Genomic DNA, 8,037 nt, shown 5'->3' on the forward strand with positions numbered 1-8,037 from the left:
CGGGGCCCCCAGCAGCCCCCCCGCCACGCCCCCCGGCGGCTGGGGGCCCCTGATCGCCGGGGGGGTGTAATAACCAGGGGGCGTGGCGTGGCGGCTGCTGGGGGCCGGATCGGGGTGTGCCTCACCCCCCGGAGATAGGGCTCCCAATAACCGTGGGAGAGGTATTGCCTATCAGTCCGCACATCACAGGGAGTGCCCCACAGATATCACCGAGTTGGTGTTCACCTGCTGCCATTTGAGGAGTAATACCATGGTCTCGTCTTCCGGATATCAGGAAGGGTATATCCCGGGGTTGTACAGTGTCTGCGATACTGGGAGTAATATCAATCTCCTGGCCTTGTAATATTAAGAAGAACGTCACAGTGTGGATGTACAACCTCTGCCATATTGGGAGTAATATTAGCCTCTGCCCTCCATGGATATTAGGAACAATATCCCAGGCTGGGTGTTCGCCTCCTGCTGTACGGAGTGTTATATCACCTTCTCCCTTCTAGGATATTAATAACACTATCACGGGGCGGGTGAACACAACCTGTGAATTATTATCATCCTCTTCCCCTCCTGATACTGGGAACAGTATCTGTACCCTCCCTGCGATATTGGGAGCAATAGCATAGGCTTCTTCCGGGAATATTAGGAGCAATATTACCGTGTGGCTGTCCATACATTGCTATGTTGGGAGTCGTGTCATACACTACCTCCCTGGAATTAGGATCAGTGTCACGGGGTCAGTGTACACCTACTGCGATATTAAAACTAAATTCATGCTCTTCGTCCCAGGATATGAGGAACATCACAGGTAGGTGTACACTGCCTGTGGTATTAGGAGTAATAATATGGTTATTACACATCAATGATCAATTTTAATAATTATCAATGGTACTAATAACAGTATACCATTGTTAATTTTGGAGAATTATTTTAAGTACCTGATTATGCACGCATCATATTATTAATATTAATGTCATTTAACAATATTATTAGTCCCTAATACTAATCAGTATTTTCTTACCAGCATCACTTTGTATTAAGTAACTTTAATTGCGGATATCATTACTTGATTATTAATGGTGATATTAATATTGATTACCATTCCAAATCGTTAACATTTTAAACCACTATCAATTTTTACGAAGTTTATTGTGATCATTAATATGATTATTAGTATTAATATTTATTATATTTATTAATATTAATAATTAATAGACTTGTTCCTGATATCTACCGAGGAGAGGATGATATTACTTTAAATATCACAAAAGGTGTACACGCACCCAGTGATAGTGCTTCAAATTTCCGCGCGAGAGTGGAGGATGTGACACGCAATATTGCCGGGAGTAGACACTCCTGGGATACTGTAATTAATATTCAGGGGGAAGAGTATGATATGACTCCCAATACAGACGATCGGGGGCCCCCAGCCGCCGGGGGGCGTGGCGTGGCGGCTGCTGGGGGCCCGGATCGGGGGGCGTGGCTCACCACCCCCACGATCTGGGTCCCCCAGCCCCCGGGGGCGTGGCGTGGCGGCTACTCGGGCCTGGATATGGGGGGTGGGTCACCCCCCGGCCATCAGGGGCCCACAGCCGGTGGGGGGCTTGGCGTAGCGGCTGCTGCGGGCCCCGATGGGGGGGCGTGGCTCACCCCCCCCTCCCCGACCACCAGGGGCCTGGCGTGGCAGCTGCGGGGGCCCCGATCGCGGGGTTGGCTCACCCCCGGCGATCGGGGGCCCCCAGCCGCCAGGGGGCCTGGCTTGCCGGTTGCTGGAGGCCGGATCGGGGGCGTGCCTCACAATCATCACAGGGTCCTGAGGTGACATACATCCTCAGCTTATGAAGATAACAGGATTAAGACATTAAAGTAAGATAGGTGTAAGAAATTATAAGAGTGTTATTAGGGAAGTGAAAAATGTCCATGAAATATTCACAATTTATGTTTCTTCTGCCATGGCTCCAGTGGGTCCCTCCATTCGGGGTCCCTGACTTTCCACAACATCTCTGCCTTTCTTTTAATATAAATGTGCCATGGTGATGAAAGCTTGTTCGTTCTCTCGGTTTTGACGCAGGATTATTTGGTGCTGCACACTAAAAACAAGCCAATTAAACAGAGAAACATAATTCCAAAATTTTCTACAGTGGAGCACCCAACAGACTTAATCCGAGTCATGGGGTGTAGTCCAGAAAGACTTTCCGCCACCTGATCTAACACCTCAGCTCCAGGCACAATGGATAAATGAGCTTAAGAGGCTTCAAAAATCTGTTTCTTTAATCTGGTTGTGTCCAAGGATAAATTATCTTCCCCACCCAGAAGGTGTCCTTTGACCATTTCCCATGAATGATCAGTCTCATTGTAGGAATATGGTGTAATACAGAAATCAGAAGTATTCCAATCGCACTGTATTTGCATGAGATGTTTGAGACTCATTAGCTAGTCTCCAAGCCAAATAATGGACTGTCTTAAATCATTAATTTGATTAGCTAATTTTTGATCAATGCCTTGTTGAGAATTCCACATTTGGGTGGAATTGGCTTGCCAATCATTAGCAAAATGAGCCATTTGAATAGGTTGATGTAATGCCATTCTGGCAGTGGTGGCCAGTCCAGTGACTGTAATTAGGCCCAAGAACACAGTGATTAAAGTGAAAACAAATCTCTTAGATCTTTCGAGAATTCGTTGTAACACTTCATTAATTAAATTTACTGAGTGGGAGGATTCCCAAGGTCTGGGCAAAGTTACCGGTAACCAGATTCCTTCTCGAGCTCGAACCAACATTACACTTTTCTTGGAGTCAAAATGGGAGTTAATACAAGTGAATAAATGACAATTAATGCATTGGACAGTTTGATTGTCCAAAATTTTAATATTTCTCACTGACAGCATGTAAGGAGGCTTAATACAACTCTGTATAGGGATAGTCAGGTTGGAGGTAAACAAAGCAGAATGTCTGAATCTGTTGATACTGAGGGAGAGAAGTGGCGGTGGCCATGCTCGATGTTCTCCGCCTTAAAGAAGCAATCTGAGGTTGCCTGGGGATGCTGAAGAAGTAGAGGGGCATACCTGGGTCGAGAAGAATTATCATAATGCCAGTTGGAGTCTCAGAAAGGAGGATTGGCATCAAAAAGAGGAAAAGGGTTGAAAGGGGATTTATCATGGGGTTCAGAATCACCGACGCAAGGGGCGGAAGTGGGGACAACAGACAGAAATGTTTCACCTTCCCATACTCGCAGTCCGGACATGCCAATAGCCAATTTCCAAAGTTCTGGGTGTTCTGGGCTCATAACGGGGAATATCATACAAGGCCTCGGTGGGGGGTAATGCTTTTATCTTCCCCTTTTAAGGGAAAGAATGAGCTGAACCTCCTACGCAAAGTAGGATGATGATCCTCGTCCTCCCAGTAAGAAATAAAATAAGTAGCCTCCAGGCATTCCCTTCCACCAGAGGAGCAATTGTTTTTTAAATAGCCCTTTGGTGCCAAGTCTATTACTAAACCATATGAGTCATGTTTGAATACTACTGCATATGAGTTAACACAATCTTCCCAAATTAAAGTTTTAGATGGGCCCTCAACAATTTTAGGACATGGTTTTCCTTCAGGTTTATATTGAAAGTATGGGGTATCTCCTATTACTCCCCATTTTATTTGTCTTAAACGAGAAGGGGAGAGGCTGGAGACGAAATGTCCTGGTTTCTCTGTAGCTAATCTCTCTGGAAGATAAGCAGCCCAGACTTGAGTTTCTAGATGGATACAATCAGGTGCATGTCTAAGGCACAGAGGGGGGTATTTATAACCTATAGTAGCATTATATGCAGTGCCTTCTTCTCCTGGTTGAGCATTGCAATGGTCATCTGTAGCTCCAGGCATCCACACACTATCATCAGTATAGATCTCTGCAGGAGCATCCATCCAGGTGAGGGGCCAAATAAGTGGAGGAAAAGGCACATAAGCCCAATAAGAATAATTTTGTGTAGCAGGTAAATCAGTGTGAGGGGAAACTGGTGAGACAGGAAGTATCATTAAATAAAACCTATTGCAAGGAGGAGAATCATTAAATAAAACCTATTGCAAGTGAAATCCAGTGCTGAAGGAGGAAGAGAAGAACAGGGGGATGTTATTTTCAGGCTAATAGAAATGGTGAGATTTTTAGGTTTGTAAGGAGAAAAAGGTAATTAGGAGACGTGGGATTAGTTGGAGGGGTCTCCATTACCATTAGGGAGGATTGAACCAGACCCATTTTGATTTGGCGTGCCAGTTTCTGAGGAGTCAGCACAGATCTCACCAGGTATGAGGGCAGTCTCTGATGCAGACATCTTTTCCCTGTGGTTTTCATTGTTAGTATTCACACAAAGTTTAAGTCTCTAGTGGGCACCCAGACAGGGGATTGATGATCTCCTAGTGAAGCACAAGCATACCTCTACCCCACGTTATAATTGTGCCAGGTTCCCAGTATTGGTTTGGGAGTTTTTCCATAACACTGGCTTGCCTTCATTTAGGAATTTTTTACCTGTATAATGGCATTCAGCTGCAGTCAGAGTATTGTCTTTAGGAACATTTAGAAAGTTTAAAGTAAACAATGCTAAACATCATTGGGAGTAGAGAGTAGTCAAATTATGCCTTTGTTGTTCAGACTGTTTGGACAATTGAGTTTTTAAGGTATGATTGGCCCATTCCACCACAGCCTGTCCCGGAGGATTGTAAGGGATTCCGGTAATATGGGACATTCCCCATTGTTGCATAAATAAATCAAAAGCCTTACTAACATATCCAGGGTGTTGTCTGCCTTTATTTGATATGGAAGCCCCATAACTGCAAAGCAAGAATACAGATGTTTTTTAAAATGGGCTGTGCCTTCCCCTGTCTGGCAAGTAGCCCAGATAAAACCTCAGAAGGTATCTACAGAAACATGTACATATGAAAGTCTGCCAAAGGAGCTGACATGAGTCACATCCATTTGCCATAAATCATTAGGAGTTAGGCCTCTGGGATTAATGCCAGGTTCCTGATTTGGAAGTGCGAAGACCTGACATTGAGGGCAGCTGTGAACAATAAACTTAGCCTCCTTTCAGGTGAGAGTAAATTTATCTTTTAATTCAGCAGCATTGACATGAGTGAGATTATGGAACTCCTGAGCTTCCTGGGTTGCAAAAGAGACCAAACAGTCGATCTTATGGTTGTCAGCAGACATGGGTCCCGGTAAAGTGGTATGAGATCTAATATGTGTAATATAGAAAGGGTGTCTATGTTGGTGAACCACGTGTTGTAACCTTGAAAATAAGTCACTTCAGAATTATCAATATGTTTGATAGTAGCAGTTTCTATATTTTTAGTGGCATATACAACATAAGCAGAATCAGAGACAATATTTAAAGGTTTTGGGAAATGCAAGGCACTAATTACAGCAATTAACTCTGCCTTTTGAGCAGAGGTATAAGGGATAGAAATAAGCTTGCCTGTAGGACCCACATAACCAGCATCGCCATTACTGGAGTCATCAGTGAACACTGTAACGGCCTCAGGAATGGGCTGATCTTTGGTCAATTGAGGGACCACCCAAGAAGTCATTTTTATAAAATTAAACAATTTGTTTTTTGGATAATGATTGTCAATAACACCAGTAAAATCAGCCAAGTGAATTTGCCACAGTATAGAATGTTGAAAAGTGGCTTGAACTTCAAGCCAATTTAAAGGAACCATAATTAAATTCAGATCAAATCCGGAAATTTTAAGTATTGTACACTGAGACTGTCCAATTAGGGTGGCCATTTGGTCCAGATAAAAAGACAGAATGAGGAAGAAAACACCACTCCACTAAATCATTATGTTGAACTATTAGTCCAGTAGGGGAGTGCAATGAAGCGAAAACCAGAAGGTGAAAAGGCTGAGACAGCTGTACCCTAGAAAACTGGGCAGTTTGGATTCTTCTACGAATTCCAGTTCTAGTGAAGCCTCAGGGTTCAAAGTCCTGGGACCTTGGAGATTGGAATCTCCATGCAGCGTAGAAAACAAATTAGACAGTGCATATGTTGGAATGCCTAAAGTAGGTCTTAAATAATTAATGGTACCCAAAAGTTTATGGTCCCAGGCTGTCCGAGTTGGGGCCATGGGAGCTACAAGTATCAACTCTTTGTGAAAAGAAATAAGATCATCAGGGGGTGATGTTAAGCCAAAGTCACCGGAGTTAGATATTTAATCCTCAATATTGTCAGGTAGGGGAGGAGTAGGCGAAGGGAGAGGCTAAGCAGATAATGAAGGCCGAGTGGGAGAGGAAAGCTGAGGAAGAAGTAGAGGGTTGCCAGATTCAGAAAACTGTGGTAACTACAGGGGGTCATGGGATTGGTATGTCATTAGGATGGCACGTACCAAGGCCCAATCACCCCAAACAGTGACAGGAACATAATTTCCTGGCAGAACCAGTTCCAAGAATTTTGCACCAACAAAATCCCATACTTCCACATCTAAGTTTCCTTTTTCAGGAAACCAAGGACAGTGTTGTTCCACTGCCCTGAATAGAGTGACCATATTTTCCATGGAAACCCGAACTCCCTCCTGTTTTAACAGGAGTTTAATATAGCAGATATAAGCATAATGGTTAGACTCTGCAAGACCCATAATTACCCTGGACAATACACAGACAACTCACTAATTGTCAGGGAGCCGAACAAGCCTTTCTATGGACCAGACCAATGAACATTTCTTTACACCTACCAAAGGGAATCAGGTTCCCACATGCACTTAGGAAAAAGAAAAACCACGTTGGTGTGCCAGATACTGGGGGAACCCACCTCCAGTATTTCAATGTAGGTTCTTTCTATTTTCCCTAAGTGTTGACTGATCTGAGGAATAAACAGAAAGAGTACAAAGAGGAATTTTACAGTTGGGCCACTGGGGGTGACATCACAAAGCGGTAGGACCATGATGTCCACCTGAGCATAAAACCAGCAAGTTTTATGAAGGATTTCAAAAGGGGAGGGGGTGTATGAACAGGGAGTAGGTCACAAAGATCACATGCTTCAAAGGGCAAAAGGGAAAACAAAGATCACATGCTTCTGAGGCCAATAAAGATCACAAGGCAAAGGGCAAAACAAGATCACAAGGCAAAGGGCAAAGTCAGAAACTCCTGATAAGGGTCTATATTCAGCTGTGCACATACTGTTTTGATAAACATCTTAAACAACAGAAAACAGGGTTTGAGAGCAGAGAACCAGTCTGACCACAAATTTACCAGGGCGGGATTTTTTTCCCCACTCTAATAAGCCTGAGGGTACTGCAGGAGACCAGGGTGTATTTCAGTCCTTATCTCAACCGCATAAGACAGACACTCCCAGAGAGACCATTTATAGACCTCCCCCCAGGAATGCAATTCTTTTCCTAGGGTCTTAATATTATATTCCTTGCTAGGAAAAGCATTTAGCAATATCTCTCCTACTTGCATGTCCTTTATAGGCTCTCTGCAAGAAGAAAACTATGGCTCTTTTTGCCTGATCCTGTAGGCAGTCAGACCTTATGGTTGTCTTCCCTTGTTCCCTAAAATTGCTGTTATTCTGTTCACTTTCAAGGTGCACTGATTTCATATTGTTCAAACACACATGTGTTACAATCAACTTGTTCAGTTAACACAATCATCACAGGGTCCTGAGGTGACGTACATCCTCAGCTTATGAAGATAGCAGGATTAAGAGATTAAAGTAAGACAGATGTAAGAAATTATAAGAATATTATTAGGGAAGTGAGAAATGTCCATGAAATCTTCATAATTTATGTTTCCTCTGCCAAGGCTCCAGCAGGTCCCTCCGTTTGGGGTCCCTGACTTCCCGTGACATGCTTACCTCTGAACTTCTTATCTGTGAGAGAAATAAGTTTGTATTTGTTAAACCATTATTTACAGCTTTATTATGTGCAAGTAAAATTAATCTAAACTTGCATAGAAGTCTCCACTAGTTCACCTAGGTTAAGAAATTCAGTTAAACTTTTTTTTTTTTTTTTTTTGAGATGGAATTTTGGTCTTGTTGCCCAGGCTGGAGTGCAGTGGTGCAATCTTGGCT

Source organism: Piliocolobus tephrosceles, unplaced genomic scaffold (genome assembly GCF_002776525.5).
Source record: "Piliocolobus tephrosceles isolate RC106 unplaced genomic scaffold, ASM277652v3 unscaffolded_25255, whole genome shotgun sequence".
Taxonomy (NCBI): domain Eukaryota; kingdom Metazoa; phylum Chordata; class Mammalia; order Primates; family Cercopithecidae; genus Piliocolobus; species Piliocolobus tephrosceles.